The 18,096-nt window shown below is 33.8% G+C and overlaps 2 long non-coding RNA genes across 2 annotated transcripts; both read left to right on the plus strand.

The window, feature by feature from the left end:
- Positions 1–558: 558 nt before the first annotated feature.
- On the plus strand, positions 559–1,322 carry LOC141700823 (uncharacterized). The gene is made up of 3 exons (XR_012566538.1): positions 559–684; positions 865–911; positions 1,210–1,322. It is a non-coding gene; the product is annotated as an uncharacterized LOC141700823 (long non-coding RNA).
- A 21-nt stretch (positions 1,323–1,343) lies between these two features.
- Positions 1,344–2,013, plus strand: LOC141700824 (uncharacterized). Its single transcript, XR_012566539.1, has 3 exons — positions 1,344–1,429; positions 1,546–1,668; positions 1,807–2,013. It is a non-coding gene; the product is annotated as an uncharacterized LOC141700824 (long non-coding RNA).
- The last annotated feature ends 16,083 nt before the right edge of the window (positions 2,014–18,096 follow it).

Below are 18,096 nucleotides of genomic sequence, written 5' to 3' on the forward strand. Positions count from 1 at the left end.
AGTAAAATTAAAAAAATTATAAAATAATACATATAAATAAAAAAATATCTATTTACCCCTATTTCACCTTAAACCCCACTTTTTCATTTTCCCCTTGTTTAAATTTTCATTTCCCCCTTCACCCAAATTTCACTTTTTAGGCCATTTTTTCATTCCATCTCCTCTATTTTTAGTTTGCCCCCAAGTGAAAATTTTATTTCCCCCTTATATCTCCCCCCATTTTGTTAACCCCGTTTATATCTCCTTCTCATCGGTCTCTGCTCTCACCCCTCTATATTCCCTGTTCTCTCTCTCCCAACTCTCCCTTCTCATCACTGACTCTCTCTCTCCATCTCCCCATTCTTTGTGTCCCAACTCCCCCTTCTCATGGATCTCTCTCTCTCTCTCTATCTCCCCATCTTTTGTTCACTCATTTCCCCTTTACATGGTAGTCCATCTCCCTCTCTAAGCTGTAACTCCCTTTCTCTCATGTTCTCTCTCTTTGAACTTCCTATGCGGCCTCTCTTTCTATCACACCATCTGTGTAATTAAAACCTAATTTTTAACACCTTAATTTACTCTAACCTCTCACCTCTCTAAATCCAAACCCAAACCCCAATTCAAATCTTAGAAACTAACCCCTAACTCGAGTTATTCAAAAGCTCGATTTCAAACGCAAACCCTAGTTCGATTTTTGGGTTAAAGGTATACACTTGTCTTATTTCTTTTTTAAATGATTTTATTTTCATTGCCTTGGGTTTTATATTCTTTTCATATATTATTAAAGGAGCTCATATGTTCAATTAATGTATTAGTATTAAAAACCTACTAATTTGTTATGTCATGTAACTTTATACTGCAATTTTTATTTCATCCATTTTGCAGGTGGTCCTATGATATTAATTAATTTTTGATTGCTCACTCTTATCAGTGTTTGTATGCTTTCTTAGCTTCTGGATAAATTTTAGTTATATGATTGCTCAATTCACATATTTTGTTTCAATAGATTCTTGAATTTTGGATGCTTTTAATATATGATTTGTTCTTATCTTGATTTTATTGCTTTTAATTAATATTTTTTGCTTCAGATTAAATAAATTTTCATGCTGTCTATTCTAAACAAAGTTATATGATTGATTTAAGAAATTATTGGTTTTGCAAGTACTATGATTCAAGAATGCATGTATCTTAACTTTGTTCTATTTTTATCAAACTATTGGTTGTTTGTAGTACCTGGTAAACAAGTTTGAATGGGATGCGGAGAGATTATATAAACTTTGTTGATATGTTTAACCAAGCCCATGTATAGATTGTTGCTAGAGGAGGAAAGAAGTTATCTAGAGTTGCAACTATTGTAGGGGTATTGTCTCAATAGAAAGGATGATACTTGTTGGAAGCCAACATCCACACCAGGAACATAGAAGACAAGATGTGAGTGATGGGTTAGAAGGTGTTGTCGAATCTTGTGATTTGGTGGAGGTCTTTATTAATTGTCTTGTGTGAATACAAAATAAAATAGAAGCTTACACAACTCTCGTGTATCAACAACATATACTTTTTTTGCAGGTTGAACTTGACTAACCAAAGATTGCCAAGTTGGTATCGTTGAAGAGTGTATTAAAGATTCTTGTGTGAACTGTACAAAGATAACTGCTAGAAGAAAATGGAGTTTGTAAAAGTGATCATTAGGTTTGAACTTTTTGTTTTAAATTAAACCTGAAGTATTTTATTATTTGCATAAATTATTACATGGAATTGAATTTATGAAGAGAGGAAGTTTTAGTCACGAGGAGCTTAATGTTTTTGTTTCTCTATTGGAATTTGCAGGACAAAACAAGACCCGAGAGCAAAGACCACGAGAATGTCTTGGACAACTGCCAACCACAGGAAAATCAATTATTAATCTTCAAGCCATGGGAATCAAAATTTATGGATGATATGAACCTATTACAGGGGATTCAAAAGCTAAAAATTCATTGGAAAATATAGTTGGATATAGTTGAGCAAAAAAGGTATTTATAGTTGGCATATTAGTGCGTATACTATAGAAAGCGTCATGTGTGTTTGCACATGTAAATGTCACCTGAATTTCTAAAGAAAGTTAACTCAGATTTTTCATTTTTATATGTTTTAACAAGCAATATAGAGTCCTGAAGTACATGTACTCGAATGGTCTTATTTTTCTTAAGATAGAACTTGGTTATACTTAGTTGGGTTTTAGTTGAAATGGTGTAATGGATGGTTGGTTGATTGCTGGAGTAATGGAGGGTTGGTTGTTTGCTAGTGTAATGGTGATGACTTGGTTGTAATCTCAATGGTTTTTCTTTGGATTTTAAATTTGATGGCATATTAATTTTACAATGTTGCTTTATTTGCTTTACATTTGGAAACCATTGTCTGAGGGGATTTTAACCCGTAAGTTATCCAGTTAAAACATTGTTATAGTTTGTTTCACACAATAATTTCAAAAACTAAAAGCTTGTTATATTGACTTTCGCACAATACCAAACTGAATAAAAAACCCTTCTCTATAAAACTAATTATGTTCAGACAACACCATTTGTTAGAAAAAGAATCATGTCTTAAACACTAACTCAACACATTGTAAATTAAAAGACAAGTGTGAAACTAAATCACACAACACAAGAAACAGGACAAATCTTGTATGAGAAGAGTTCCTACAACACAAAACAAAATGCAAGTGTTGTATGTAGAATTTTACTACAAGAGCTATTTAATTCATTTGTGTTGTGTGTTGATCTGTAGAACAACCATTTGAGGACAATAAGAGTTGTATTACTTGTTTTGTTCTTATATTATTATGGACACACTACACAACCGTTTCCAGAACACTTGACTAATACAGATGTTTACAATATAAGTTACAAGAATGCGTTGTCTATTCTGGATGTAACACAACAGGTTTACTACTCTGGTCGTTGTCTGTGCTCATTCACACAACAGTTTTTTCCCGTTGTCTGATCCATGTAAGAGACGGCGGCTCAATAGTCAACGGTTTTTCAGGGTATCAGATAACGGGCAAAAACCGTTGTGTGAGCCGGTTTTCCTTGTAGTGAATATGTCAGATTGCAAATAGAATTATTTCATTAATCAACACAATCTGTGCACCAACACCAAAGTGCACAAATGTACACATCAGAGCATAGAGAGTACTAGAAAATCTGTAACCAATAGATAATTAGAATATCTATTAAACTACCGAATTTGTAACAGAAAATTTATATACAATCGGCGTATAAGGATCATTCAAGAGTGAAACTATATCCATTAAACACAAGATGTCTGTGGTTCTTTTTTGTGAACACATTTTCTCACTTTCAATAATCAGATGCATACTCTTAGTAATTCCACAAGAGAAATATCGATTTCTTTTGTTACAACTTTTGTTTTGATACATAACTATGTAGATCAGGAGAGGCACTCTTATAACAATTTAATATATTGATATAAAACATGTACCTGTACTTGTTGTAGTTGAAGGTGCTTAAGATACTCGAGTGCTTCATCGAGCACAGAAGGCTTATTAGTCTATCAAGAAAAAAAGACCAAATCATTCGTCAAAAAAACATTCAAGATGAATTAGACTTTAAAACATAACTCAATTTCTCCTAAAAACAACAAAAAAACACGAAAACTAAAAACAACATTATTAGAATTCAAAATCATGTTCGGTAGTGCCTTCAGTTTCTCGTTAATCCTACTCCTCCTCCTCTCTCAAAAATTAATAATTAATCACACATCACCACACTTATCAAACAAATTCGATAAGAAAATAAATACTTCAGTCCCTCTTGAAGTAATTTTGTGTACTACAATATACTGGTTTAGTTTCCATTCTTTCACTATGACACATCCACTTCTAATACAACAACGAAGCGCATTAATAAGAAAATATGACAAGAAAATATGACAATATACGAGCAGAACTAGAACTTCAAATAGTATTTAACAAAGATGTGGATAAATACTAAATGAACAAGGCATTAATTTGGTACGACATTGTTCAATGACTCTTCAATTATTTTAACAGCCTCAGCTTTCCTATTTGGCTCTATAAAATGTAACATTTCTGCAAAATGTAACATTTCTGCAGTTGCTGCTCTATGCACCAAGGAATCTGCCAATATATAAAGGTGTTATTTTTAAAGTAGGATCTTAGAAAATGTGTACATATATTCATATTAGAAAAACCTATTAACCTCTATGCTTTTCAAGGAAAAGAGTGTTTGCCTCTATGGGATATTTTATGTGCAACTTACTACAAAATCACACAAAAAGATATTTATTATGCATTTTCATATTTATCCACTTGTTTCAAAGCTGTCAATTATGAACTTACACTACAATGATAAGAAACCAGAAGGTAGGTTGTTCTCCTTCTAGGACACTCCAAACAAGTTTCTGAGCCTCACTAACTCGAGTAGTGATGGAAGCCACCTTGTTCTAGAAACTAACGTGCAAAACCATTTCTAGATTTAGATTGACGGAACCGTTGCCAAAACCCCTAATAGATTTATTGGTGGAAGGAGAAAAAACTAAAACGAGAAGGAATAGTAAGATTACCAGTGCAATATTACTATTATATATTACTTAGGAATAAATTTAACCACATTTAAACTGAGGGTTGAGCTATAGATTTTAAACCAAAACCAAGCTGGAACCGGAATATCTTGTAACTTCAATGAAAGCCTAAACCTAATTGAAACCCTAAACACTAAATTATTCCTCTTTAAACCATTAAATTGAACCGACATATCTTGAAGAACCATCTCCTATTGAAATCCCCAATGGAAACCCTAATTTAAGAAGCTCAAACACAGAAAGAGAGAAAGAGAGTGAGGGCGGTTATGTTTAGAGAGTTAAAGAGTAGGCCTTTGTAAATTTTGAAACCCAGATGAACAACCTGAAAATTCGAGATCTTGAAGCCTGAAAACAAAGAAGGTGTTCCATTACATAAAGCGTGAGTTTGAACTTTGTGTTTGAGAGTATGATTTTGAGATAAACCACCCTTTTTTTGTTAAAACTTCAACGCCCGCTCCCAAATTTCATTCACCGCCCATCAATTTCAACTCTAGGCTCAAGTTCTATTCTAAATAAATAACAAGACCCAACTTCATTTGTTGAAATTTAAATTATTAATTTTATTTTTCTTTTAATAAATATTATTTTTAACGTTTAATTATGAAAAATAAATAAAATTCAACAATAAAGATATATTGTAAATCAATCCGTTAATTAACGATCACTTGTAAGTTTTGTAAAATATCAATTTATTAATATAATTTTGTAAATAAGTCCACTAATATTATTAAATTTTAAAAATAAATAAAATTTGTATTTCGATTATTAATTCATTTCGATGTAAAATATTTTTAATTAGTTAAATAAAAAAATCATCTTCGTATATTGGTAAAACATTGTAACTATATAGTAACATCTAAAAAGAGGGGTTGCACATTTGTTTATATGGCTACTATAAGGCTTTTCTTGCAACCCCAGCATGAAAGATTGCAGTATTCAATCTATGGCGTAGTGATAGTTGGCTTTGTTAGGAAATAATTTTCTTGTCCACTTCGACATAAGGCACCCATCACACACTTCTTTTGGCTGCTGTATGTTTGACATTCCGGTCACCATCGTATTTCACGATATCAGTAATATGTTTTGTTAGGTAACATGCATAAAACATGTCAAAATATGTTTCATCCAACAATCAGTCTGAATAACATATTTGATATGTTTCGACGATAAATCACTAATTCTGGTAAGTTTAAATACTGATTTGTCGTCAAAATATAGCAAATATGCTATGCAAATCGATGAGTGGGAGATGAATAAAAATATGGTGAAATTATTTTTTTAAAAAAGTTAACCAACTAACGGGAAAAGTAAAATTAAAAATGAAGGGGAAAGTGATTAATCGTGCTGGTCTCATTGGTTTGTAGTTTGTATTCTAATATTAGTTTGTATTTGAGTAATTGCCTATATATATTAGTTAAATAGTAACCGTGGACATGGTTTAATATATCGTTTCCATCTACAGAAGCGTTGTTGCATATGTCAATTGACATCGTTTCTTATTTTTTATATCGGATACCAACGGATGTCTGAGTATGTGTTTAACACATCGCTTACTTACTGATGTCTTAGTATGCGTAATATATGAGTTATTTAGTTAGAAACAATGTGTTATGCAGTCTTTCACATCAAAAATAGGGACTTTTCCACACCCACCTAGTCATCAGATTTTAAAAAATTATTTATTGACATTTTTCGAGTAGTGTACTAATTGCAATGCATGCCAATTTAGTGTCTTCTGTATTTTCTAGTGTAAATTTAACGGGCAATTTCCTTGTGGGTCAATTTCTTGTTCCCGTTCTAATCTAATTGAAAGTATATATAAGTATCTAAATGTAAAGTAGATATTTTACAAATTTACTTGGAACATACATATACATTTGTGAAAACCTTGGCTTGCCAATTTTCCTAAAAACAAGTTTCCAATATGTAAGTAGAAAATTTCATGGCGGTTATATAATTTCCACAAAATTTAACATGTGCATTCTTTGTTTTCCTACACTATGACAATTTTAAAATTTTGAATGTCATGGGAAAAGAAAATCTTAGGGTGTCCTTTTTCATATGGTCTCTTCTTCTTTGCTTAACTCCTTTTATTTATTATATAAAAGTTTAAAGTTAATAAAAATCTTAATCTATTAGGTAAAAATAAAGAAATACTAGTATAAATTCACCGGATTAAGAAAGATTAAGATATATTACATAATTATTATGTATTATAGTTTAAATTTAGTAGTTATCTCCACAATGAAATTCATCCAACTGACATCCTATTTTCCACTTCAAATTTATTTTTGCACTAATAAATGTTGTCATATTGACCTAGGGTAATTTATTATTAACAATTTTTTACATATAGGGCTTGTCACATTTTTTTACCATCCACCTAACCTCCTAATATTTGTGACTTTGGAATTATAATTTGAAATCGTAAATCAACTATTAATTAGTTAATTATGTTTTAATATGGGGATTCATTAATTGATCAGAGGTAAGTTTGTACAGCACTAGCAAAATAACAAAATAATAGGCTACATCTAATATAGAATTTCTTTCTAACTCAAAAGAAAAATTGAACATGGTGTCTAATTTAATGGTCAAATTATTTTCTCCCTTTTTCCATGGTAAAAATCATGTGGTATGTGTTGTCAAAATGAAACCCCTTTAATGATGACACATAAAGCATGCCAGCAATGAGAAAATTTTATTTTGAAATTCTAGACAAGAGTTTCAGCAGCTAGAAAAGTGCTCGAAGATAATATTATGTGAAATTAAATTTGGTGGGAAGTACTACTTGGTGTTGGTGATGATAAAAAATACATTGTGATTTATAATTTCTAAATATGTTTTAATTTTTAATCAAGAAGCAGTAGTGGAATTATGAATTAATATTGTAACTAAAATAATAATTAGTTGATTGTGTTTTAATGTTGCTTGATTAGAGATATATTTGTCATTGATTATGCTATTAATATGACATCAATCCTGCAATTTTTTCTAGTTCTTATAACTATATATAAAGAGTTTTATGATATATTAAAATAAGAACTTTACATCAAATATTATATTTCTCTCCGTCTTGTATAAAAAATAACCAATGAAAAGTGAGCAATAATCTTATAAATGATAATACATGTGAACCGGTTGTAGCATCCAAATGTTGTTGAATGTTTTTTCAAATGGCTAATTTATATATGAGGATTTTTACAAACTTGAACACATTAAGACATAATATTTTACGAGTCACAACAATTATAATAACCAATAACCTCCAATATTAATTAAGATATATCATATATGTGTTTATGTACATGTTATGTATGATAAAAACGCATTTAAATTTACTTTATGTACTATCAAAATACATCATTGTGAACCTTATTCACCAATGTAATAAAATCAAAATTACATCAACCTAGTCTTAGTTATGGTGTGATGACATATATTGTTATAATTATGAATTTGCAATCCTACATAAAACAAATCAAACAAAACATACCTAGTAAATTTCCATTAATGCAAGGTGTGGGGAGGGCAACATGTTTGTAGTCTTACCCACAATCAAAAGACCATGGACTTATGTGTGTGAATATTGTATGATGCATAAAAAGCGAAAGGTAAGGATAAATGAGACAATAAACAAGAACGAAGTAGTAATTTCAAGGAAATAATAATTTATTCAAATAAAATTGAAAGTATTCAAGATTGTACTTTAGCCCATGATTATATTTACACCGCACTTACCTTGATTTGATTGAGTTTACTATGCGTCAAAATGGGACACATAAGAGAGAAGAGGGAGGAATTAAACATGGCAGTTGTCGAGGATGATGAACCAGCTTTATTATAGTCATATGTATAACCATACGGGCTCAGTTCAATAGCCATACGGGCTCAGTTTAAAAGCCATACGGGTTGGAAGGATTGTATGAGAACCGTTTAGATTAAGGGAGATATTGTTGGAAAATTAATCTAAACTTGTTAAATTATTTTATTGTTCTAGTTAGTTATTTTAAATTAAATAAATTGTCATCCTAGTGTACAGGAGATGACTTAGTCATGAGTTTGTTTTCATCATTATTAGGAGAGTCTAATGTAGTGGAGAGTTTATTAGGAGAGTCTAATTGTAGTTTTTTTTTTCTTACCTGCAGACACTCAAACAACTTTGCACACTCAGGTATATACACACACAGTAGAAAAGCTTGTATTGGAAACTCTTTCTCTCTACCTTTCTTAATGAAGAAACCAGTACAAATAAATGAAATACATTCCACACGTAGTGGCTGCAAACTAGGAAACTGAATAACCCACTAACTCCTAAACTTTCTCTACTGCTATCCTTTTTGACTAATGCTCCTGAAACTTCTCTGACTAAATCAAATACTGAAGAATGCATTACTACAAATATATAAAACATTTATTGAAATGAGTTTAAGATTAATTCTCATAACACTCTCCCCCTTAATCTTGAACTCGATCTGTAGTGTCTGTAACTCCCAATAGCTGCCTCATCTGTTCGAACTTGACCGTTGACAGTGCCTTCGTGAGTATATCTGCCCGCTGAATTTCACTTGACACATGCTTCACCGTAACTTCTCCACGCTCAACACAATCACGGATAAAATGATATCGTATATCAATGTGTTTGCTGCGGCCATGAAACACTGGATTCTTTGCAAGATCTATAGCAGACTTATTATCAATATATAAAACCACGGGATCAATCCATTCACATGTAACCTGATGCAATACATTTCGCAACCAAACACTTTGACATGATGCTGCTGTTGCAGCCATAAACTCTGCCTCACAAGATGAAAGAGCAACACACCTCTGTTTTTGCGATGCCCAGGTTATCAAATTCTCGTTCAAGTAAAACGCCATTCCTCCTGTACTTCGTCTATCCTCGACATCTCCAGCCAAATCACTATCTGAATAACCTGTTATCACATTGTTTCCTCTTGTCCTTTTGTAGATCAAACCCAGTCCCAATGTTCCTTTCACGTACCTCAATATTCGCTTTACTGCATTCATGTGCATTACAGTTGGAGACTCCATATACCTGCTCACCATACCTACAGAAAATGAAAGATCAGGTCTGGTATGTAACAAATAACGTAAGCCTCCCACCAGACTCCTGTACTTTGTGCTGTCTACTTGCTTTCCACCCTTGTCCTTTGTCAACTGCTCGCTGGGGTCCATGGGAAATTTTGTCGAGTTGCAGTCACTTAACCCTGCATGTGCAAGGATCTTCTTTGCATATCCCATCTGTTTTAGTTCGATGCAACCTTCTTCCTGCTTCACTTCTATCCCCAAATAATAAGTTAATTCTCCCAAGTCACTCATCTCAAAGAATTTGTTCATCTGTTCCTTAAACACTTCAATATTCGCTGTGTTTGTGCCTGTCACTAAGATATCATCAACATACACACCAATTACAAGCACTCCTTCACTGTCATGGCGGATGTAAGCAGCGTGTTTTGATGGACATCGTTCAAAGCCAAGCTTCTCCAAGCAATTATTCAGCTTAGCGTACCATGCTCTCGGTGCCTGTCGGAGACCATATAGGGCCTTTTTGAGTTTATACACCAGATTTTCTTGTCCCTTCTTAACATACCCCTTTGGCTGTGATACGTATACCTCCTCATTAATATCTCCATTGAGCAAGGCTGTCTTGACATCAAGGTGATGTACTCGCCACCCATTCTTTGCTGCCAATGCGAGCAACAAGCGTACTGTCTCCAATCGTGTGACTGGAGCAAAAACCTCATCATAATCGATCCCCTGTTCCTGCACATATCCCTTCGCAACCAACCGTGCCTTGTGCTTGACAACTTTTCCCTCGGCATCCTTCTTCAATTTAAATATCCATTTCAAGTCAATTACTTTACGCCCCTCTGGTAATTCTGTTAATTCCCACGTACCATTTTTCTCGATAGACTCGATCTCTCTCACCATGGCAAGCTTCCAGTCATCTTCCTTTTCTGCTTGTTCAAAATTCTGAGGCTCCCCAACTCCTACAAACATCAGCTCTTCATCCAATTCCATTTCTTCAGTTTCATCATACACTTCTCTGAGCATCCTAAACCTGCGAGGTTCCCCACTGTCATCGTACCTATCAGCACTTACTCCCTCTACTAATGTCTGAGCAGAGACTGGTGTATCAGTTTGGTTCGACCCTCTTGCTGAAAATTGAGATGACTGTGAAGATCGTGGTGGCGTCTGGAGCTCAGTATCCTCAGTTCCTTCCCCATACAAATCTCCTTCGTTTCCAAGTCTATCACCGTCTGTCTCCCACACATCTGGAACTGAGAATACACTCGACTCATTTTCATCACTTACTTCTAGTTTGTGCCAGGGCCACCCTTTCTTTTCTTCAAACACAACATCTCTGCTCACATATACACGCTTGCTTTCCAGATCATATAGTCTGTATGCCTTTGTACCGGTTTCTCTTCCGAGATTGACCACCTGCAAACTCCTGTCATCCAGTTTTTTAAATTCTCCTTTGGTATTTTCATGTGTGTCAAACACCCAAACACACGAATGTGGTTCAGATTTGGCTTGCTACCAGTCCACGCCTCGTATGGGGTTTGATTTGAGAGTGCACGTGTTGGCAATCGATTCAGTACATATACTGAATGACGCACAGCCTCACCCCAGAAATTTGCTGGCATTTTCATTTCCTTTAGGTAGCTTCGAGCCATTTCCACGATTGTCCTATTTCTGCGTTCCACCACCCCATTTTGCTGGGGTGTGTAAGGTGCTGTAAGATGCCGCTCAATTCCATTATCCTCACAGTAGGCTTTGAATTCGTTTGAAGTGAACTCCCCGCCATGATCGGTTCTAAATATCTTTATTTTCTTATCACCACCATCTTCAACTTGTGCTCGAAATTTCTTAAAAACACCAAATGCCTCGCTCTTGTGTTTGAGCATGTACACCCACATTACACGACTATAGTCGTCTACCAACAGAAAGAAAAACTTATTACCCCCAGACGTTTCTGGTTCAATAGGCCCGCACAGATCCCCATGAACTAGCTGCAGTGTTTTGGTGGCTCTGTAGCTTGTTTTCTGAGGAAATGCTTTTCTTGGCTGCTTCGATACAAGGCATCCCTTGCACACTTCTTTTGGTTGAGAAATGTTTGGCAAACCATAAATCATCCTGTTTTTACACATCAATTCCATTGACAAATAGTTTACATGCCCTAACCGCGTGTGCCACAGACAGGAAATTTCCTCCGACTTGGATAGCAAACACCTTGGTTTCACAGTTTCAGCAATCAACTTATACAACCTATTTGGTGATCGTTTTACTTTCATAAGCAACTTTCCCGTTTTTTCAAATACCCACAGAAAGTTTCCCTTTAACACTACCTCATGTCCTTCCTCGGAGAGTTGCCCCAAGCTAATAATGTTACTACATAAAGAGGGGATATACAGTACCTCACGAATTGTACGCTCTTCTCCGTTCTTGCACGTGAATATTATTGAGCCCTTTCCTTCAATTCTGACGGTTGACCCATCTCCAAATTTCACCAGTCCCGTAATGCCTTCATTCAACTCAGTGAATTTTTGTTTACCGCCCGTCATATGGTTGCTTGCTCCATTATCTAGGTACCACACATTGGAACTCACCATTCTTTCCTTTTTATCCGTCATTATAGTGGGTGTCACACATCCTTCATTCAGCAGCAATTCACCACCTTCTTTGTCGTGTTTGGCCAGCAGTAGTGCAGGCTCGTCCTCCTCTGCCTTCGCCATGAAAGCCTCCTGTCTGTTTTCACCATCTCGCTTCGGCTTTCTGCACTCAGCGGCATAATGGCCATAAACATGGCAGTTATAGCATCTGATTCGACTTTTGTCTCTTCCCCCACAACCCCTTAAGTTTGAGGTCCCTCCAGTGTTTCCCTTGTTCGCTCGTTTGAGCTACTCCTCCCTGGTGAGGAGCAATTTCCCCTCACTGCCTTTCTTCTTAATCCACTCGTCTTCTGTGAGGAGTAATTGGCCAACTACACTTTCCGTATTTCCCTTAATCCTTTCTTCATGTGCCTTCAGTGAACCGATCGCCTCCTCCACAGTCATTGTTTCCAGGTCTGCAAATTGCTCCATAGTGGAAGCTATTTGCAAAAATTTCTGAGGAACTGCACGCAGCAGCTTCTTCACCACATAGGCCTCCTTCATTTCTTCTCCAAGGGCCCGGATGTTTGTCACCAGCCCAATTAGTTTCATGCTGAAATCATCCAACAATTCTGAGTCCTTCATGCTCAATGCTTCAAACTCTGATTTCAAGGTTTGAACTTTTGCCGCCTTAACTTTATCCGCTCCTTGACACATAGTCTTTATAGCGTCCCAGGCGTCTTTAGCCTTTGTCTTCTCTGAGAGAGATAGAAGCATTTCTTCTGGGATACTCTGGTAGATCATTGCAAGTGCTACTTTTTCAATTCTGTCTTCCACATCCCCCTTTGGATCAGATGGATCGATTGTTTCCCAAACTGCATGTGCTTGCATGAAAACTTTCATTTTCATCGACCAAACAGTGTAGTTGGCTCTGGTCAACATGGGATAACTTAAACCCATGGTTCCTCATTTGCCTTTCCCCACCTCTATCGTCTGTGGCTTCGACATACGCACTGTAAAGGCTGTAAACTCACGTGAAGCTCTGATACCAAATGTAGTTTTTTTTTTCTTACCTACAGACACTCAAACAACTTTGCACACTCAGGTATATACACACAGAGTAGAAAAGCTTGTATTGGAAACTCTTTCTCTCTACCTTTCTTAATGAAGAAACCAGTACAAATAAATGAAATACATTCCACACGTAGTGGCTGCAAACTAGGAAACTGAATAACCCACTAACTCCTAAACTTTCTCTACTGCTATCCTTTTTGACTAATGCTCCTGAAACTTCTCTGACTAAATCAAATACTGAAGAATGCAGTACTACAAATATATAAAACATTTATTGAAACGAGTTTAAGATTAATTCTCATAACACTAATGTAGTGGAGTGTTTGTAGGAGGAGTGGTTAGCAGCACTAAGTTTCTATATATGCATGTATCTCTTTTAGTTTTAATGATGGAAATAATAGATAGTTTGTTTTGTTTTATTCTCTCTAGATAATACATATATCAGTTTTTTCCCACATACATTGGTACCCACAAAATAACGATGATGATGAAGGGGAGGGGGTCTTGCGGGACAAATAAACACCGGGATATTCACCTATTTTTAATGAAAAACATCCTTCTTTGTTGGTTATTGGTTACCATCACGTATATAACCAAAAAAATTTAACATGACATAAACCTAAAAAATGATGTATACAACCAAGAATGATGACATGACTTTGTAATTTTAAACCAATATAGAAATCATCGTTGACAAAATTTTATAAAAAAAATTAACGTACTTGTATCCATTATAACATTGCAATGCTTGTAAAAAACTGATGTCAAAAATAGTTTGATGCAATGCTTGTTTAATAAAATCGATGTCTTTAACATTTAACAACAGAGTACAAAAAACTGGTGTGCAGTAAAGCTACAAACATCAGATAAAAACCATTTTCAAAGGGTTATGATATTTAACATCTCAAGCAAAGACATTGGTCCAATTGTTTGTAACATCCAGTTTAAGCGTATGTCAATAGCAATATTTCTTATAGTGGAGGATGATGATTGCACCTAGCATGGAAGGGAGGATGACAACGAGGAAGATGATGTCCCCTTATTTCATTGAAAGAGGGTGACCATGGTGGAAATGACTTTTGGTTAATAGAGTTGTCGGTTTAAAATTAAGCATTATAAACCTTTACGGTTTTGGTTTGGAAATATTATTAATATGAAGAAATATTATCTCAATAGAAATATAATATATCTTTGTTTGTTAATCAATTTAATATTTTTTTGTCATTTAAATTAGATTTATATTTAGTTCCCTCTGTCCCACTAGATTCTTTACATTACTCTTTAGCACGCTTTTCAATACTCGTTTAAAGTATAATTTCATAATATTTTTTTAAGTTTTTTTTTGAATAAAAGTTTTATGTTTAAACTTTTATTCAAATTTTTTTTAAAAATATTATGAAACTTTACTTATAGATGTGTCGAAATACGTGCAAATAGTGAACGTAAATATTCCGATGGGATGGAGGGAGTAGTGGTCAACAAAAATCAACTCCATTTTTTACTGTTTTGACCCAACACATGACTAGGTAATACTGACCACTGGTTTTGGTCGATTTCTCTAAACCTACCATTTTTTGTAGTGTTACCTCATAAATTTGAACACATAACACCAGTTACTGATGAGATAAATTTTTTCTCTTGAAGTTCAAGAAAATAGAGTTAACATATTGTAACGGCGAAAAAAATATAAACAAAAGTAAAATAAAGACCGCGGATAATGCAAACTAATATAAATATTTCAGTTTGCAAACCAACATAAATATTTACCAATGAACCCATGTACAAGATCTTTTCAGGTTTAAGTATGAGATTAGGTCTAACTTTCTATTACAACCAAAATAAAACAAAGTGTATGAACCTCTCTATATGAGATTACATTGACATTATAGGTACTATTCAGAATACAACCTAAAAACTAAGATCCTTAACCTCTAGCTCATCAGAATTCCAACATCTCTAGTAGCTTGACTGAAAGGAACCAACTCAAAAGCAAAAGTGAAATCCTCTTACAGCACTAGGGTCTAATATCAGCATGTGAAAGAGTTGATGTGACAAGCAAGAATGAGCCAAATGATGTGCTCAAAAAGTATAATGGATTATCAACAGAGTCAATTAAAATTATAAAGTCAACTAACGGTCGAACCTATACTTTTAAAACTATTTACATATATTGGGTCGATAAGAGGCAATAGCTAAAGTTGATTCACCATCAAACATTAGCCAATAAACAAAGCTTAATGCAATTCTACATATATTATGGAATTCCACGCTAAAGTAGCCAACTTTAACGCTTGGTCGGCGCCTCGGCCGCTTACGCAACCACTCATATTATAAATTTTATACAGCTTTATCAAAGTTCAAGTTCATGATTCAGGGAAGGTTGTTTTCTTTCAAAATAATACCATTGTTAAAAATATAAGTAATAACCTTAGTTATTACTTCACTAAATTTTCTAAATCATGTTTAAAGTAAATATTTAAATCTCGGGTCAAAGGTACAAACAATATCACAGTGTATACATAAGGGAGTACTATGATTCTCCAGAACAATTCAAATAATTAAATTGAATCATAGTGCAACTATAAAAGTCGAGAATAATAGATATAAGCCAGGGTAAAAATAAAGATAAGTGCATAATTGAAAGAACAATTTCAATATCAATCAGGATTGAAATGAATAGGAAAGAAATACTTGCATAAGGAAATTAAAGGCATTGATAAGTATAAACATTTCCTTTTGAAAATAAATTGAAAGACTTGTCTCAGTTCTGCTAACTTCTACACCGACTAAACTCTACCGAACTATCTCACTGCATAACTTTTTCTTAAGGAACTATTCCTTATTCAATTTGCCACATTATTCAAGTACTTCTGAATGTACTTGGTATACACACATAGGTTGATTATCCAAGAGTAACACGGTACTTTAGTTGTCGAAGCAGATGAAATTAAATAATATCGCACAATAATTAGAAACAACAATAACCTACCCTTTGTAGATAATATACAAGAAACACATCTTGAATCCATTAACAGATAATCACAACATCAAGGAACAATTTATATATTTTGATTAACCTCCTAATTAATACTAATGACTATTATCCTGTACCTATGAGCTATGCGATTCACATAAACACATAACACGCCAATGAACATATAATTCATATAACTATTCAAAGTTGGTATTTAAGCATGTACACAGTCCCATGTATTTACATACTCGCATCATCCTTATACACCACTCACATTTATCAAATAAGCACATAAGGATTCTACCAAAATTCCGCAACACTTCCTCTATCTATCGGACTATCCACATGTTTTCAATCTCAATCAACAATAAATTATATAGTAAAAAGCAACCTTGACTTGAACAAGTAGGAAATTCTTCCTTGATATGCAGTAAACACATAAGAAAGTTTGGCTTGACTTGCAGTAAACATATAAGGAAATCTTTCAGAAGAATTACTACATGTTTAATCATCTATACAAGATTAACCAATTTAAGCAATCTAATAATCAAATACCATATATGACTTACTACCTAAACCAATCCAAACTGAAACCAATAAGCTAATGTATAATTATCCGGCATATCCAAGATATAATCACACCATACATAACAATCATCTATGTTCAAACATGAAATAAGTTAACGTAAATAGCTAGCTACAACCACGACAAGAATTCATTTATCAATTATGTACAATTAGGTAAATATAAACTCATACTATGCATTAATATAGAAAGAAACTAGACAATGGTTCACATAGTCCTCACTCTGTGATTTTTAATATATTTAAAATTTATTGCTTTTATATGAATTTTTTATGAGACACTCATGAACATTACTCCAATCTACTATAAAGATTTCAAGAATAAATTCCAAGTTTAAAGTAGTAAAATTGGGCCTAGAACAAGACACATAAACCTGACCAGAATATTTACAATTCTAATATTAATACTGGACACAACAAAACATAAACGCGGACAAAATCACAAAAGAACAGCGTTAAAAATACTCAATTATATAAGTCATCTCAAACACATCGCTATATATACTCATAAGTACATAATCATTCAAGTAATAATGATGTGTTTTTATACCTTACTAAAGTTATAATAATTGAAATCAACCAATAACCAAATATATTCATTCTCATTTAATATCAAGTGCAAACAAAAGCTTTGTAAACAATTAAACATATAAAAACACATAACAAGCATCTTGGCTACTCGACTTAACAAAAACTCAGTCCGCGTCCAGATTTTTAATAAATTCAAAAATAGGTTTGTTGTAGTGAATTTGGTGGAGACTTAGCTAAATCAGATACCTAGCTATAATAAAAATGTCAGATGAAAACAAGGTGTTTAGATCCCCTGAACAGATTCGTCAATATAGCCAACAAACCATGTCCAGAAACACTACGCACTATACCAAAATGACCATATCTATTGACTCAAATATGATTTTAAGCTAGTTCTTTCGCGAGTAAAATCTTGACTCGGGAGTTAATCTAAACACAAAAGGGTTAATAAACAAACCTTAGCCATATTAAATGGATATACTTACAAAACATAGGACAACAAATAAATTTGATAAAATAGTTTTTAAAATTATTTTTTTATATTTAACAATTAATTAAACCCATAATCTCTATTAATCAAGTCATCAAACACTTAACATGCAAACCATAAAATCAAATCTTAATATTTCAATATTATCTTGACAACAATAAGGACAATTACAGAATAAAATATCTTCAAACACCATGTTCTCTAAGAGGTCCAATCTCTAATGCAACTCAACCCAATTAAAT

Source organism: Apium graveolens, unplaced genomic scaffold, assembly GCF_009905375.1.
Source record: "Apium graveolens cultivar Ventura unplaced genomic scaffold, ASM990537v1 ctg2958, whole genome shotgun sequence".
Classification (NCBI taxonomy): Eukaryota; Viridiplantae; Streptophyta; class Magnoliopsida; order Apiales; family Apiaceae; genus Apium; species Apium graveolens.